This window comes from Mytilus edulis, chromosome 7, assembly GCF_963676685.1.
Source record: "Mytilus edulis chromosome 7, xbMytEdul2.2, whole genome shotgun sequence".
Taxonomy (NCBI): domain Eukaryota; kingdom Metazoa; phylum Mollusca; class Bivalvia; order Mytilida; family Mytilidae; genus Mytilus; species Mytilus edulis.
Window position 1 is genome coordinate 83,705,380 of NC_092350.1, and position 18,790 is coordinate 83,724,169.

At 31.7% G+C, this 18,790-nt stretch overlaps 3 long non-coding RNA genes across 4 annotated transcripts in view; 1 reads left to right on the forward strand and 2 right to left on the reverse strand.

Moving 5' to 3' along the window:
• LOC139482701 (uncharacterized) overlaps positions 1-18,790 on the forward strand; it is a 931,021-nt gene that overhangs the window by 401,009 nt on the left and 511,222 nt on the right. The window lies entirely within an intron of this gene.
• Positions 922-2,425, reverse strand: LOC139482697 (uncharacterized). Of its 2 annotated transcripts, none has more exons than XR_011654914.1 (3): positions 2,036-2,425; positions 1,606-1,683; positions 922-1,040 (listed from the first exon to the last, which is right to left on the reverse strand). It is a non-coding gene; the product is annotated as an uncharacterized lncRNA (long non-coding RNA). The 2 variants fall into 2 exon arrangements; XR_011654913.1 differs by having other exon boundaries at positions 1,828-2,425.
• LOC139482699 (uncharacterized) lies at positions 13,064-17,266 on the reverse strand. The gene is made up of 3 exons (XR_011654916.1): positions 17,120-17,266; positions 16,232-16,357; positions 13,064-15,304 (listed from the first exon to the last, which is right to left on the reverse strand). It is a non-coding gene; the product is annotated as an uncharacterized lncRNA (long non-coding RNA).

Below are 18,790 nucleotides of genomic sequence, written 5' to 3' on the forward strand. Positions count from 1 at the left end.
TTCAAAAATACAAAACTAATTGATATTATCTGGTTAATATTTTTTCCTTTTTTTCAGTTGATGGTAGAGTGACCATTGACAAATTCAAATTGATTGCTCCCAATGTAATAAAGAAAAGTGGATATCACTATAAGAGATGCATTTTGTAATGGTACTTACAAAATCTATTACAAGAGTGGTACAGGTGTAATACCACCATTGATTTTTCCCTATTAGTCTTTGTTAAATTGGTACTTTTAAAAAAAATGTAAAGAATTTACCTTTATTTCAACCAAAGAAATACTTTGCATGAATAAAGTTTAATCCTTTCCAGTGCTACAGTGAAAATTTCACACTACATTTCATTGCATATAAGAAAGTAACCTGCACCGGAAGTAAACAATCACATTTTTACCAGGTTATTTACTGGTTACCTGCTTTGGCAACTATGTAACCTTAACTTTCCAAAATATTTTATAAGACTATCAAATAAAAAAAGAATGATGCTTTCAGACACCCAACATACATGTTTATGACTCAGAAAAATTTAAGTGCATTGAAATGCAGGGTTAATTTTCTACAACTGTCAAATTCAAGGGAATATTTTTTTAGACCTACTTTCGTATGCAACCGGATGTGGCGTATCATGATTTGGTGGTATTACACCTAAAGAACACCTAAATGTCAAATAAACTTAATGTAATTTTTTTCCCTCCAATTGCAAGTTATTTCAAGCATAACTGCCAAGTTTTGTCTCAGTCAGATCTATAGTTTCAGAGAAAATCACTATAATGTAAGGCCATATCCTACGGCAATTTCAGTCTTATTTCTTCGACAAATCCAAATTTCAGTGTATCATTATAAAATGCAGTGTTGACTAATATCTGATCAAAAACTCATGATCTATGCATTCAAACAATTAAATAGAATACAAAAGACAACTTTTAGATGATAAACAATTTTATTGCACCTTTTAGAGTTCATTTGAAGGTCTGTTTTGGTCTGTTTTGGTCCATTTTTCCTCCTTCCTTCCTTTTTCATCAAAACTTGATATCTTTTGTCTAAAAAATAAAACAAATGTGATTATTTCCCCACAAAAATGATATAAATGTAATGTTAAATCAATAATTAAAGTGTTTTAGCTGAAAGAACTGTCTCTATAAATGTTAACAGTCTACACGGAAGTTTCTAGAAGCCCTTATGTGTAACTCGAGTTTTTAGTCTGTTCGCCTAGTGTGACAAATAACGGTTCCCTTTCAGTCAACCATTTATTGTTACTGGTATCAAAGTCTTTTTATTTACTCATAACAGTATATTTCTAATAGATTTACACAAAGTGTCCACTTTCTTGTATTTTACATTAGAAAATGGGGAGAAAGAGTAATAAAAAATACCTCAAAATGTTTTTAAAAAGGGTTATGTCCCTTGGAATGCTGGTACAAAAAATAATTGGTAAGAATTATAAAGTTTAAGTATGTGAGACTGGATTCTGATGTGTATAAAATCCAGGGCAAATAAGTGTTTAGATGATTTATTGTCTGTGCAAAATGTAGATGGCACAATGGCAAATTGTAAACTTTTGCGGCCAAAAAAAACACAAAAAACATGATGATAGTTGATACTTACTTTAATGCTGAAGTGTCATCTGCAGACCAATTCACATATAAGATTTTTCAACAGAATGCTTTTCAGAACATGTGAACACTGAAATAAAAAATTCACATGTTGTATAAACAAAACTGTTAGGGTATTATTTAAAATTTAACACAGTAAACTAAATACAGCTTTGTCTGTCCACCCATTTGACTTAGAAAACACCCGTAAACCCCCATTTCAAGGCAATTTTACCTCAAACGTGCTTTCTGTGTCTCAATCCATTCCGAATAGTCCATGTTTACAATGTATGAACTGGTTTATTAATAACTTTTAAAAATGAAAGTACAATAAGGTCACGAGTGCACATGTAGTTTCCCTAAATAGGTGTAATACCACCATTGATTTTTCCCTATTAGTCTTTGTTAAATTGGTACTTTTAAAAAAAATGTACAGAATTTACCTTTATTTCAACCAAAGAAATACTTTGCATGAATAAAGTTTAATCCTTTCCAGTGCTACAGTGAAAATTTCACACTACATTTCATTGCATATAAGAAAGTAACCTGCACCGGAAGTAAACAATCACATTTTTACCAGGTTATTTACTGGTTACCTGCTTTGGCAACTATGTAACCTTAACTTTCCAAAATATTTTATAAGACCATCAAATAAAAAAAGAATGATGCTTTCAGACACCCAACATACATGTTTATGACTCAGAAAAATTTAAGTGCATTGAAATGCAGGGTTAATTTTCTACAACTGTCAAATTCAAGGGAATATTTTTTTAGACCTACTTTCGTATGCAACCGGATGTGGCGTATCATGATTTGGTGGTATTACACCTACAAGTAGTTACACTATAATTATTTTATACTTTGAACGTTCTTAATAAAATAACACATCAAAAATCATTGTTTTCCTTTATATTTTTATTCGATTATAACAAAAAACAATTTGGAAAAAAAACTGCATCCCACTATTTATTTGTTAGTGTGTGTCGATCTGTGAGTGCGTGTTTGAATGGAGTATTTGATGAAAAAGTTCCAACTTTAACGAAATTGTGTAATGATTGGTAGTTTATCCATAGTGTTCTAAATCTAAATTTTTATATTAATGATTTTTAATTATCTCCCGTGGCAGAAACTGCTGCATATTAATATTTTATTCATTCTAATAAAATAATGGTCTACGAACAGTAGTTTTGTCTTATTAAAACCCAGGCTACGTCAATCTTTAAAGACCCAAATGTTACAAAAAACTTGTCCTGCCGCCATCAGAAATATGTTATTGTCCCCGCAGATGAAGCCCAAAACAACATCATCTTTGTGTGAAAACTCATTACATAAACTGCTTCATAAATAAATTAGGTATTGACAATTCACTGGGACCTCAACATATACCCTTCCGACACTTACCAAAAAGTAAATCCTAGATAATCATAGGTATGTTCTATGTTCCTATGTAATTTCAACCAAAGATTAAGAACAAGATCTACCATCACTGTAGTGGATACCTTAATTACATAAGTGTCCTTACAACCAACGGTATATTGATTGGTCTTCAAAGTGCTCCACGAAACATCTTGCTAAATTGTTAACATCTTTTTTTATCAGCGATCAAAGCCGGGCTTCAAAGTTATTGAAACTTCCTATTCTAAAGGTCGCGTGAATCAAATGTGGATACTAAAAAGTTCCAAAGATCTTTTAAAGTACATACAAAAAATCTCTGAAACTGACATAATCAAGATGTTTGATTTCTTGATTGACAACATATTTGTTACTTTTGATGACGTTTTTTTTCAACAGAATGTCTGCATTCCAAAACAAAACCAATTGTGCCCCTCTTCTTCTCGATTGTTTCTTTATTATTACGAGGCTGACTTCATAACTCTAATTTCTAAAGATGAAAAATAAGAAGTTAGCAATATCTTTTAACTTTTTTCCCGCTATATAGATGATGTTCTCACACTAGATAATTCATAATTTGGTGGCTATGTTGAACGAATCTATTCCATCGAACTAGAGTTAAAGGATACAGTTGAGTTTGCTTCATATCTTGACTTACATCTAGAAATTGACAATGAAGGTAGGTTAAAAACTAAACTTTACGACAACAAAGATGATTTCAATTTCCCAAGTGTGAACTTTCTAGTTCTATGTAGCAACATTACGGCAGCGCCTGCTTACGGAGAATGTATCTCCCAATTGAAACGAAATGTACTATGAATCTTACAACTAATAACTGAGTTATTAGTGGAATGTAACAGGGAACTTCAGCAGGAGCTGGAACTCTTGAAGGATATTGTAACAAGCTAATATCTGAAATAAATATTGAATTATGTTATTGAAAAAAGATAATATTAAATAAATCAAATGTCTATAAAAACTTTACAAATATGTTTGTAAAACATAAGTCCATAAAATAACATCAGGTTTAAGGACAAACAGACAGTTACATGGTAAAACAGATAGTTTGATTCTCATGGCATTTTGTTTACAAGCTAATGTCAAATTAGAAACAAGTAAAAAGTTACACACATTTCTGAAATACCACATGTTTGTTATACATGTGTGAGATCGGATACACTGATACAGTGTACTAAGGTACTAAATGATTCTTTCACATTTGTGTATATGTCACATACAAATGTTACACATTAACATTGTCAAAATTCCCCTTCGTATAACGTGGTCTAAATATCGAATCAAACAACCTTTCAGAGGGCGGATTTTAAATGTTTGCACAACAAAAATAACATTTATTTAAAAAGAAAAGTTGGCCACAAATCTGTTTTTTTCGGCAAATGTTGCAGAATCCGGTACGACTTTTCAATCAGTTCACTATATAAATATAAAGACAAAATTTAAATCATTTATTTAGCATCTCAGTGAAAACTACATAGCACAATGGTGATTATTTTTACCTATGATGAGGTTTACACTGTAGATAGCTTTAATGACTGTTTAAGCTTGTTTTGGTCATACAAATTGTTCAGAGTTGATTCATTCTCGGATGTTACACTTTTGAATTTGACAATTTTGAAAATGTTAAATCCATAAAATATCAGCATGCTCTTCCTTTTTAGCTCACCTGGCCCAAAGGGCTTGGCGTCCGGCGTCCGTCGTCGTCGTCGTCGTCGTCGTCCGTCGTTAGCTTTTACAAAAATCTTTTCCTCTGAAACTACTGGGCCAAATTAAACCAAACTTGGCCACAATCATCATTGGGGTATCTAGTTTTAAAAAATGTGTGGCGTGACCCGACCAACCAACCAAGATGGCCGCCAAGGCTAAAAATAGAACATAGGGGTAAAATGCAGTTTTTGGCTTATAACTCAAAAACCAAAGCATTTAGAGCAAATCTGACATGGGTTAAAACATTTTATCAGGTCAAAATCTATCTACCTTGCAATTTTCAGATGAATCCGACAACCCATTGTTGTGTTGCTGCCCTTTAATTGGTAATGTTAAAGAAATTTTGCTGTTTTTGGTTATCATCTTGAATATTATTATAGATAGAGATAAACTGTAAACAGCAATAATAAAATTGAGAATGGAAATGGGGAATGTACCAAAGAGACAACAACCCGACCATAGAAAAAAACAACAGCAGAAGTTCACCAACAGGTCTTCAATGTAGCGAGAAATTCCCGCACCCGGAGGCGTCAATGTTCAGCAAAGTAAGATTTACAAATAAGTCAACATGACCAACATGGTCAGTTGACCCCTTTAGGAGTTATTGCCCTTTATAGTCAATTTTCAGCCATTTTTCGTAAATCTTAGTAATCTTTTACAAAAATCTTCTCCTCTGAAACTACTTGGCCAAATTATTCCAAACTTGGCCACAATCATCTTTGGGGTATCTAGTTTAAACTCAAAAACCAAAGCATTTAGAGCAAATCTGACATTGTGGTAAAATTGTTTATCAGATCAAGATCTATCTGCTCTCAAATTTTCAGATTGATTGGACAACCCGTTGTTCGGTTGCTGCCCCAGAATTGATAATTTTAAAGAAATTTTGCCGTTTTTTGTTATTATTTTGAATATTATTATAGAAAGAGATAAACTGTAAACAGCAATAATGTACAGCAAAGTAAGACCTTAAAATAAGTCAACATGACCAAAATGGTCAATTGACCCGCTAAGGAGTAATTGTCCTTTATAGTCAATTTTTTACAATTTTCATAAAATTTGTAAATTTTTACTAACATTTTCAACTGAAACTACTGGGCCAAGTTCATTATAGATAGATATAATTGTAAACAGCAAGAATGTCCAGTAAAGTAAGATGTACAAACACATCACCATCACCAAAACGCAATTTTGTCCATTTTTGAATCCATCTGCGTCCTTTGTTTAATATTCACATAGACCAAGGTGAGCGACACAGGCTCTTTAGAACCTCTAGTTAATTTTAGCTATTGAAATACTATAATAAAATCAGTACACAAAATCATAAGCTTTTTCAAGAGATAGAATGAAATGTCGGGGAAAAGCTAATCATAGATACCAACTTCAAACATTTGTACGCTAGACACGCGTTCCTTCTACAAAAAGAAACATTAGTGACGCTTTACTTAAGAAAGTTTAAATTCACGACAACACGAAATAGCAAAGCATTAATGAGACTCCACATTCCGAATGGTTTTACTAAACAGCATAGTTATAAGTCAGGAAAATGAGAAATAATGTTGGAATATTTGAAAATTGCATATTTTCTGAACACTTCAATGTATTGACTTTACACTTTTATAAGTAACATGTAAGTGTTAAAATCAGCAACACATAGAATCATGTAAAGTTGTAATCACTTGTCTATTAATCGCGACTTTTGACCTTTAAGTTATCAAATATATGAATTTGTATACGAGTAGTGATGTAATTATTTGATCACGTGACACCAAGACATGTCTGTAATCAATTTACACTAGCATGCTATTTTTAAAGTTATTAGCTGTTAATGACATATTGATGTTATGTTAAAGAAAACTGTCAATGACATACCGTAAATTAGGTTATTTTGGTTGTAGTTTTATTTTGGTTTACTTGGTGCCTCCATTGAAAGAGGAACGAAAGATACCGGAGGGACAGTCAAACTCATAAACCGAAAATAAACTGACAACGCCATGGCTAAAAATGAAAAAAAAATAGACAGATAAACAATAGTACACATTACACAACAAAGTGCCAAAATTAAACACACGAAAATATAGCAAACATTAAAAACTTAAAGTCAAAATTGTGTACTGGTACGATAGTATCGTAAAAATAATTGTGGTCGAAAATATTTTATGTTATAATATCTTCCGTATATTTCCTACAGTTCTATGCATAGCTAAATCGTGAAAGAAATTCATGATAAAATTTGACAACGCTTAATAGTTTACACTGAATTATCAATTCATCAATTTTCTGAAATTTTTAAGAAAACACAGCAATGCATATTTATACTCATGTGTCAAGTTATTGCTGATAAGACACCGTTAATGGGATTAAAAACTCCTTGTGATCCTTTATCGTCAATTAATAAGCATACATGTATACTGCCAGAGGCATAAAGATTAAAATTAAAATTTGAAATGTCAAAAGTTTAACCTAAACTGTAACAGAGATGAATAAAATGTATTTCATATACTATTTGATAAAAATAAATAATCTATTTTAGGAGTGATTTTATTTCATTTTTTTCTTCAGCTTTGAACCACGGTATACAGAATTATTCACAAGTGCATCCGTATTTGATTCCTTCATTCAGTTAGCTTTGTCGTGTTTCTAGTTGGATAATTTCAATGATATTTTGTCAATAAACGGGTTAATAAATGTAAATAAGAATGAGCTTGCTCACTACTGTTGATCCAAAATCAAACGTATCTTTTAGATAAAGCACCAACATTACTCACACCAAAATAAAACATATACCTTTCGAAAGAAAGCCGCTAAAATATCGCGACGCCAAAATTTCACAATTTACGGTATTGAAGTTATGATAAATGAAAACTGTTAATGACATATTGGAGTTCAGATAAAAGAAAACTGGTCATTGTTACATTATATTTTGTTTTTGTGTGTGTTACATTTTAATGTTGTGTTTCTACTGTGTCGTAGTTCTTCACTTATATTTGGTGTGTTCCCTCAGTTTTAGTTTGTAACCCGGTTTTGTTTTTTTTCTCAGTCGAGTTATGAATATCGAACAGCGGTATACTACTGTTGCCTTTATTAATGACACACTGAAGTTATGATAAAAGAAAACTGTGAATGAAATATTGAAGTAATGATTATGAAAACTGTTCATGACATATTGACATTTTGATAAAAGAAAACTGTTAATGCCATATTGAAGTAATTACAAGAGACAAGTAATGTGTTGTTGGTTTCTAGTCAGTCAAACAATGTCTATAGATATTTGTCTTTTTAGGACATAAAATTGAGTTGCTTCCTTGTTCTATCAGGATTTTTTGCAAGTTTCAGTTTGGTCCAAAATAAGGAAACCGCCGTAACTGGAAGTCTGACCACAAATGAAGAAGGTGAACTACGGTTCGATCTTGGAATTTCCCATAAACAAGAAAACTTTGAAATTGGAGGATCGGTTTATGGCGATAGTCAGGGAAATGCAGGTGTAAACGTAGGCATCAACGGGAAGTTTCAAAAGAGATCTGCATCATAGGTAATTTTTGTATTTTTCACTTTTTTTCATTTAAATCCATTTTTCTCATGTATTTGTTGTTTTGAAAGAATTTTTCAAAATCATGAAAACGTACATTATTTCTCTTTATATCTTGAAATAACTGTACTGTTATATTTGCTTCCACCAAACATATCCATGAATGCCATAGATATTGTATTAAATGCTTTTCATGGTTTGTTATCAAGGATAAAAATCCAGTTTTAATGAATGATTATCAAAGAGCTACACAAATACAAATCTTAATTTGTTGCAATTTCAGTCAGATGATATGATGCCAAAAGGGTATCAAATTTTATGCAATTCAAAAATACAAAACTAATTGATATTATCTGGTTAATATTTTTTCCTTTTTTTCAGTTGATGGTAGAGTGACCATTGACAAATTCAAATTGATTGCTCCCAATGTAATAAAGAAAAGTGGATATCACTATAAGAGATGCATTTTGTAATGGTACTTACAAAATCTATTACAAGAGTGGTACAAGTAGTTACACTATAATTATTTTATACTTTGAACGTTCTTAATAAAATAACACATCAAAAATCATTGTTTTCCTTTATATTTTTATTCGATTATAACAAAAAACAATTTGGAAAAAAAACTGCATCCCACTATTTATTTGTTAGTGTGTGTCGATCTGTGAGTGCGTGTTTGAATGGAGTATTTGATGAAAAAGTTCCAACTTTAACGAAATTGTGTAATGATTGGTAGTTAATCCATAGTGTTCTAAATCTAAATTTTTATATTAATGATTTTTAATTATCTCCCGTGGCAGAAACTGCTGCATATTAATATTTTATTCATTCTAATAAAATAATGGTCTACGAACAGTAGTTTTGTCTTATTAAAACCCAGGCTACGTCAATCTTTAAAGACCCAAATGTTACAAAAAACTTGTCCTGCCGCCATCAGAAATATGTTATTGTCCCCGCAGATGAAGCCCAAAACAACATCATCTTTTTGTGAAAACTCATTACATAAACTGCTTCATAAATAAATTAGGTATTGACAATTCACTGGGACCTCAACATATACCCTTCCGACACTTACCAAAAAGTAAATCCTAGATAATCATAGGTATGTTCTATGTTCCTATGTAATTTCAACCAAAGATTAAGAACAAGATCTACCATCACTGTAGTGGATACCTTAATTACATAAGTGTCCTTACAACCAACGGTATATTGATTGGTCTTCAAAGTGCTCCACGAAACATCTTGCTAAATTGTTAACATCTTTTTTTATCAGCGATCAAAGCCGGGCTTCAAAGTTATTGAAACTTCCTATTCTAAAGGTCGCGTGAATCAAATGTGGATACTAAAAAGTTCCAAAGATCTTTTAAAGTACATACAAAAAATCTCTGAAACTGACATAATCAAGATGTTTGATTTCTTGATTGACAACATATTTGTTACTTTTGATGACGTTTTTTTTCAACAGAATGTCTGCATTCCAAAACAAAACCAATTGTGCCCCTCTTCTTCTCGATTGTTTCTTTATTATTACGAGGCTGACTTCATAACTCTAATTTCTAAAGATGAAAAATAAGAAGTTAGCAATATCTTTTAACTTTTTTCCCGCTATATAGATGATGTTCTCACACTAGATAATTCATAATTTGGTGGCTATGTTGAACGAATCTATTCCATCGAACTAGAGTTAAAGGATACAGTTGAGTTTGCTTCATATCTTGACTTACATCTAGAAATTGACAATGAAGGTAGGTTAAAAACTAAACTTTACGACAACAAAGATGATTTCAATTTCCCAAGTGTGAACTTTCTAGTTCTATGTAGCAACATTACGGCAGCGCCTGCTTACGGAGAATATATCTCCCAATTGAAACGATAATACAGGACTTGTATTTCCTATCATGATTTGTTGAATTGTTGCTCACAAGCTATTAAACCAAGATTCCAAATGGTAAAATTCAAATCATCCTTTCGTAAACTCTACGGATGCCATCACGAGTTGGTTGACCGTTATGAAATAACCGTTTAACGAATGTGATCCACCGAATTAAACTTTTTACCGGGTTTGTAATACTATGAGCAACACGACGGTGCGACATGTGAAGCAGGATCTTCTGATCCTTTTAGATCACCTGAGATCACCCCAAATGTTTGGTCGAGATTGTGTTGCTAGATCTATATTTTTTTATGTTGTTTATTTTGTACTATTATATGTCTGTTTGTCTGTTTTATTTTCAACCATGGTGTTGTCAGAATATTTTCGATTTATGAATTTGATAGTTCTTCTGGTATCTTTCGTTACTCTTATATCGTTACAATTGTATCGATCACAAACATACTATTGATAATTGTTTAAACATTTCAGAGTATATAATATGTCAATGAAATGTTCGGAAGCAAGTGGCACCCCCGGAGAAGGTATTTTGCATCAGTTCGACCCATCTCAGATGACCTAACACGACAATTTTTGGATCAAAACGATCATTCGTGTTTATTTCAAATATTTGTGTTTACGATGTTCGAAGCTGAATTGAATAAAAATTGAAATATAAAAAGCCTGTTAACTATTTAGCAAGATTATGTTACTACCATTATTTGATTTCTAATATTTAGATTTGTTAGTCTTTTATTAAACGTGTTAAATACCTCATCACCTGCCAACAGCTTTTATCTCGTTTTTCTAATGTCTTTTATTTTTTAATATTTTCCTATCTCCTCCCATATAAGTTGCAAAGATGATATTGCGACGGGTTCGTTCGTCCGTCCGCTAACAAAATTGTAGAAAATGCACAGTATGTATGTACTTTTCATCTCATATCCCTACCTTTATATACAAATCAAATTTATTGAACCCATATTAATTTTTTTAAATCAAAGAACGGGATTGTTAAGATTATTCTTTACTGGTTTGGCAACGATTGAGATTCAACCCACCTTCTGAATGTACATGTAGTAATATTCCCACTGTACCTTTGTTTTGAGTTTATATTTCTCAACTCGAACTTTACTAGAGACGTTGCTGCTCTTTGAACATGTACTTAAGATATTTATTAGACGATGTTGTAAGAGTGCCAATGAGACAATTCTCCATCGAAGTCATAATAAGTTAAAGTCAACAATTATAGTACGGTTTTCAAAACGAAGCCTTGTTTTCAAAGATTTATTTAATATGACATACAATGCAAAACAAGAGTTTAAAAAAACCATACGTATACACTTAATAATACATAAAAATGAACATCATGAACGGTGATTTGTTACAAATATAAATTTACTCATTTATGGAGGCTCGCGGGTATAAGATTTTCAGAAAAAAAATATACATTAATTCTTCATTACACATTTTATTTATTACCATTAGTAGTTGTTATTTTATCACATGGTACAAAAATCATTCCAAAAAATCAATTTGTATTGGCCCCAAGTGACCTTAAAAATGTAGATATCATTGAAAATGCTCCAAATTATCTTCCTTTGGTGCAAAAATGCCATTTTTTGGCATTGAATTTGAACTATCTTTTTTAACTCATCGGTGACATATATTTTGTATTGTTGTTTTCGAAAAAGCTGTACATACACTAAATAATTGTAAAATTTAAGCGATTTCTGTAATTTAGTTCTCCTTTTATTTAGATATTACCGCTATTTCTTCTATAACATCAACAGAAAAAAAAGGACATTAAATTCTCCCTCGCCCTGCTCGTCCGAATTTAAAGCATTTAATCTCTAAATTCAATAGGCTGTAAACAAGACAAACACAGATATAGGATTAGTTGCTCGCAGTAACATTATTTTCTCTTGCGATACAATATTTTATTTTACTTCATTGTACATATTTCTTCGATTGAAACAATATATAACCAAATGACATATAACATTGTTCCTCTTTTGCATCGTTTCTTTCCCCCCGGCTAATACCTCCAACGCCTGTACGTACAATAAACATAGCAGCAACTGCACATACACCTATGTGACCAACTTCAATTCGACGTAACTGCGAGCACCTTCGATACTAATACATTTAAATCCCAAACTTTATATAGTACCTTTAAACCCCACCCATAAAAACCGCCAAAACTTTCCTCGTGCCTCCTGCACCTAACATCAAACTTATAATTAGTACATACTGTTACAAAAGCAGTATCCGAACTAGTTATACTAGTTCCCATCTATAAATAATACTACAAATAGCAAACGGGAAAAACCCTATTTCAAACGAAATAAAATACATTTAACAAAAATGTATGCTTCTTTCGAAGGCAGATTGTGAGCGTAAATGAACGGTGACCCCATTGTTATTTCATTTTTCTATTAAAAAGAAAGTTCATTTATAGAAAAATATAGAGAAATCCTATATTAAATTAAAAAAATGATTTAGACCCGCGATCCCCCTTAAGGTAAAAAGGAAAAGAGAAAGAAGCATTTTTTTCTAATAGATATTGACAAATTCTTACATAATTGGGCATGTCAAATTGACAAAGATATTGTATTTTGGCATGCGTGGGGATTAATTCGGTGAAATACTGTGTAAATATTCGTTTCTAAATGTAATGCTATGTGTATTTTTGTCAACTGGATGTGACAAACACCTTCAAATATTTTTTTTTCTAAATTTACATGCATGACGTACAAGTGTTTGATTGTTATCTTACTGACATTTTTTTATTTTTTACTTTTGCGTATTAACCATAAAATGACCAATAGTCAATTAGATCCTGAAACCAAGTTAATAAATGATTTCAATGTTTTCCATTGAAACCTGGAAAAGTAAATAATATAAGATTCGTAGTAATCTAATCCAGACAATTGAATTCAACACTAAGACAGTATCAAGTTTGAAAACAAAACTTTATTTTGTACACCATTTCTTATAAAGCGTAAACAAATACCATCTTAAAAGGTTTAGTAAAATTTTGTAAAACTGAATTGACTTTCACCAAATTAAGACCTAGGAAAACTTTGAGCACAGGCTACATCAAAAAAAAAATAATAATATAACACATAAAGTTGAAATGTCATAAAACATATTACATTCAAAAAATTTAATGTCGACGCAAGTTATCGATGTCTTTAGGATGAAAAGCAACAGCAATGTATCTATCTTCATTAATCAGCGAAATTTAAAAAAAAAAGAAAGAAAATTAATATTTTTTCGAAGTCAAGAAAAGAGCATCAAGACGGACTTTTCCATCAATAGACATATTTCCTGAATAGTCTTTATCAATCATTTTGTATTGATCAAGATAAATGTAATATAATCTTAATTTGTTTCACACATTGAAATAATATAAAAAGAAAAACAGTTTTCAAAAATCAATCTCATTGGTTCTTCATCAAGTGTTGACAGGCATACGAACGTTATGCCGTTGTACATTCAACAAAGTTCTTAACAACCTTTGAACAAACTAATCAGTATTAATGATGGCATTGCACATTGGACACGTTTCTTTAATGTACGACCACTTTTTCAAACATGATTCGTGAAAGAAATGATTACAGGGAGTAATCTTGGCTGATGTCATATCACGAAGGCAGATGGCACAGACATCGTTGAAAACAAGTAGCTGTTCTTGTGTTGCATTTGGTAGAAATGACAGTCTATGAACTGCAGTTCGACGCCTTTGAAATTCGTTCCATCCGTTGGTTACTCGCTCATAAGTAGTGTAAACAAGAATGGCTAGTATAATACAACTAAACCAGCTCCATTGAATCGTGGTTATATTCCACGTGAGAAAGCATATTTGAAGAAGTCCAAACCCTATATGCACTATTCCGATGGCAGCACGAATGCCATACATTATTTCATCTAAATGTTCAATTGGTTCCGATTTAAAGCTATCTAAAACCAACAAGAGGTAAACTGACAGAGACCCTACTGAATCAATGCACACAGATATCCAGGATGAAGTAGCTACAAGAAACCATATTATCCCTAAATCAAATCCAATTTCATAAAATTTCATAACCACCCAAATTGGACATATTATCAATGCAATGATAATTGTTACCGCTTTGCATGTCTTTGTAATTCCACCTCCCGATGCTCCAAGTTCCAGCAAAAACGAATCAACAATCTTGTGTACTTCTTCTAGAACAGTACTAGCAACAAGAAAAATGCCAAAACACATCATCATACCATGAGATTTTACATCACTGTGAAATGACTGGATTGCTAAGATACCCAAGACAAAGGCAGGTGTTAAGAGCTCCGAGGTATTAATTCCGTACTTACGCCCACGTAGAAACCAAATAGTTATTTTCGGAAAAATAAAACAGAAGTGAGTAATTATTGTTATAAAGGCAACCGTTCCTATATTGGTCGTACACATTATGGTGATTGTTGTCATAAAAATAGTCCCAGCTTGGATAATGTTATTGCTGTATAACAATATTGGGATAGAAATTGTCAACACAATTGCATAAGGAAGGAGAACGTAAACAATTCTGTTTTTCATTATGCTCACATAATCTTGTTGGATTTCAGTTATTCTATTTTTTAGCAAACACAGTACTCGTTCTTTATCAATTTTACCCATAACAGAAAAAATAATAAGGTTAATAACAAAATACTGTGTGTTCGGCCAGTAAATCCTGTAGTATATTTGCAGTAAAATTAGATAAATACTCATGTTTATGTTAAATAAGTGATACGTCAAAATGATTAAAGCAACATGATACAAACTGACCCAAACATGATTAAGAAATTCCGGTGCGAATACGCCAGTCATTGTATCACCTAAGATATACACTACTTTTAAACAAATTCCAATTATCGCTAGTCTTCTGGGAAAATACACGCACAATTTTGATATCAAACTCATCATTTTTAAGCAAGTAGCAATGGACAAAAACGCCATTCCAAGGAGGTAATACAACAGTATTTGCGGTGATTCCTTCGTCATTGTCAATAACGTTTGATATTTTGCTGTCAATCTAGTAAGGGTGTTCCATATGTGGTTTTCCGAAGAAGCAGGCCACATCGATATTATGAAAAGAAAGCAAACCAAACTCTTGTATATTTTTCCGAGTTGTTCTTTGGTCAGCAGAAGTAAAAAGACAGCAATTGCCAAATCTACAAAAGTGAAATATACTAAAGCTATAAAACCAGTTTCAATCCACCATTTTCTACATAAGAAAATGCCTGTACCAAGACAGGAACATAACAGTTGTTATCCATTCGTTTGATGTGTTTGAACTATTGATTTTGCCATTTTATTTGGGACTTTCCTTTTTGAATTTTCCTCGGAGTTCAGAATTTTTGTGTTTTTACTTTATACTATAGATGTATTCTACGTTTTATGAACAGTTAGTACTTTACTTTAACCAAGCACAATTGCTGTCTAGCTAGCATTTCGTAACAGATGTTTATTAAATGTGAATGCAAATGGCAGTTTTTATTTATTTTCGCATTGTTTAGGAATAGCTATATTGTTAGTGTAGCAGTATTTATGTAGGTTTAACTATTTGCAGGTCATACACGTCTATCAACGGTGAATAAGGTGTACTGTATCATCAGCTATAGAAGGCACATTATGACAAAATGTTAAATTATTAAAACATGGGCATATATACCATCAATACGTTGTTGACCAATTGGTTTCTGTATCTGAAGACCTGTTGGTGACCTTCTGCTATTGTCGGTTCTATGATTGGGTTGTCGTCTGTTTGACACATTCCCCATTTCCATTCTCAATAGTTTGTTGACAAGTTGGTATCAAACAACACTTCCAAAATGAGAACGTTTTCATTTTCTCTTTTGTCAGTTTTTAATCTTAGATTAAAAAAGTGTGTGCGTTATTCATACATTAGTATGATTTTCATTGTATGTGAGTAGTATACAGTCGTACATTCCTTTTTTTCATTAAACTAGTATTTAAGTATATAGGTTGTATTAGTCTTTTTGACACATTTTACATTCCTTAATACTTATTGCATTTGTGTATTTGTGTATGTGTTTATTGAAATAACAAAAAGTACCGTCATTTATAATTTTACGTACACATGTATAAAACGGATGTTGATATCATTTGAGTTGCATACATGCTTAGTAGAGCATCCATCAAGAACAGTAACGGCAATCGTTGTAACGTTCCAACAATGGTACTTCCGTGATCTCTCATTTTACCTAGATTTACAAAAAAAGAAATAAGTATTTAAATACGCGTTTGATAATGACATTTTAATAATTTGAGAACTTTAAATAGGGAACGAAAACCCGAGGGTAACGTGCAGCTTTCAACCTCAATAAGTAGACTACATGTGCCTTACTAGGACGGCGTCAAAGGAAAAGACACTTTTAATGATACAAATAAATCAAAACATGACAGAAAGCAATGAAAGACAATACCGTAACACAAGAAACCTAGTTTTGTACTTCCACACATAGGACGTGTTTTTTTACGTTTAATTTTCCCCTAAAGTCGAAATAAGAAAAGAAAAAAATATAAAAATCAGATGTAAGGCGCAAACAGAAAAAAAGAAATCCAAATAACAAAATTACTAATGGCCTATCGATCTACTCGGAGTACTCGGAGTGACTGACATTAAAGTCCAATTTTAACTAAACACTTGACTATTTACTCTTAGACTGAACGGTATACATTTATCACCAGCTCAGTAGTCAGCACTTTTTGTGCTGACATGAATTATCATTATGGTTATATTTATAAATTAACTGTTAACAAAATTTAGAATTTTTGAAATACTAAGGCTTTTCTACCTCAAGCATAGTTTACCTTAGCTGGATTCGAGTGTCGCTGATGAGTCTTTTGTAGACGAAACGCGCGTCTGGCGTATATACAAAATTTTGTCCTGATACCTATGATGAGTGTATTTAGCAATAATCAAAATACGAAAACATTTGTTTGAACAGCAGGTGCAATCTTACCTATCATTTTGAGCGACTTCTGCTAATCAACAATAACCAAACATAAATGTGGCAATCTTTCAATATTTTTACTTTCGGTTTAAACATGAAAATTGGAATTTCTACCCTTCGCCATTAATGATTTTTTAAAAACTGTCCAACATTTTAATTTTAGGTTTAACGTAATGGTCTATACATCTATGTTTAGAATAGTGTGTTTACTGTGAATACAATCTAAAAATAAACTATCTTTTTAAATGTACTTAAATTACGTCTGTAAATATAACTGATTAACCGTAAGATATAAACAATATAACAGAGTTGAAGGGGTATATTTATTTAAGCTTATCGTGTTGTTGATTTTGTTACTTGATTATATATATATAAAGTCAACGAGATTAAAACACATTAATGATATAGAGTTGTCGTGGTTTTAAATACTAGTATTAACTGTATTGAGGTTATTTGTATTGTAGTCCTGTCATGTAATGCTGTCATTTTAATGTTATAATTAACATTGCCATTTAAGTGGGAGTTTTGGCATGCCACAAAACCAGGTTCAACCCACCATTTTTTTCTTAAAATGCCCTGTACCAAGTCAGGAAAATGGCCATTAATATATTATAGTTCGTTTATTTGTGTGTAACATTTTAATGGTGTGTTTCTGTTGTGTCGTAGTTCTCTTATTTTTGATGCGTTTCCCTCAGTTTTAGTTTGTTACCCGGATTTGTTTTTTCTCTATCGATTTATGAATTTCAAACAGCGATATACAAATGTTGTCTTTATTTACGAAAAAAGAAAGATTTTTACTCTGTTCATTTGCAGTCGATTATACAGCATTTACAGTGGGATGCATAACATTCGAAATCTTATGTTGTGTTGTCACTTCAGGTTGATGTTGTCATGGGAGATTAACAAAAACAACAAAATTCCTCTATCTGTACCGTTTGATTAGGGATGTAAGACAATATTCTGCTGTGAATTTGTCTGGCAATAGAACGCTGATGTACAAAGGCAACAGTAGTATACCGCTTTTCGCAAATCATAAATCGATGATAAAAACAAATCTGGGTATGAATGTTGAAAAAAATGTATGACCTTAATTAGATGTGTATGGATAATTCCGTTTGTATAAAAAAAAAAACGTTTGCTTAAATAAAACTAATTTGAGCTACCAATGCATTTTCTCCACTGATCCTAAAAATTGGTTTCGTTTAAAAAAAACTATTTCGAAAATCAGTAGCTAGGTTAAGTATATTTTATTTCTTTTTTACATACTTTTCAAGATGCTGTTTATAAATTAAGTCAGAGGACACCAGTCAATCAAAGTGATTGATTAAAAAATGATATTTACGGCTTACTAAATAATAACAATTGCCAATGATACAAATATCGATCAAATGACGTGAAAGTTATCCAATATAGGTACACACTGTAACATTTGACTGTCACCAAAGGCACAAAAGACAACTATATTTAACAAAATCACAAATGACATTATACTACCGATCTACTCAGAATACTCGAAATTTCAATTTAAACTAAAACGTGACTATGTACTCTATGATTCGGAGTATACATTAAAGAATAATCTCAGTGTAAACATTACGGAATAATCTTATTATAAAAACATGTTTTGAACAGTATGTGCTATCTTACCTATCATTTTGAACGACCTTCACTCGACAAAAG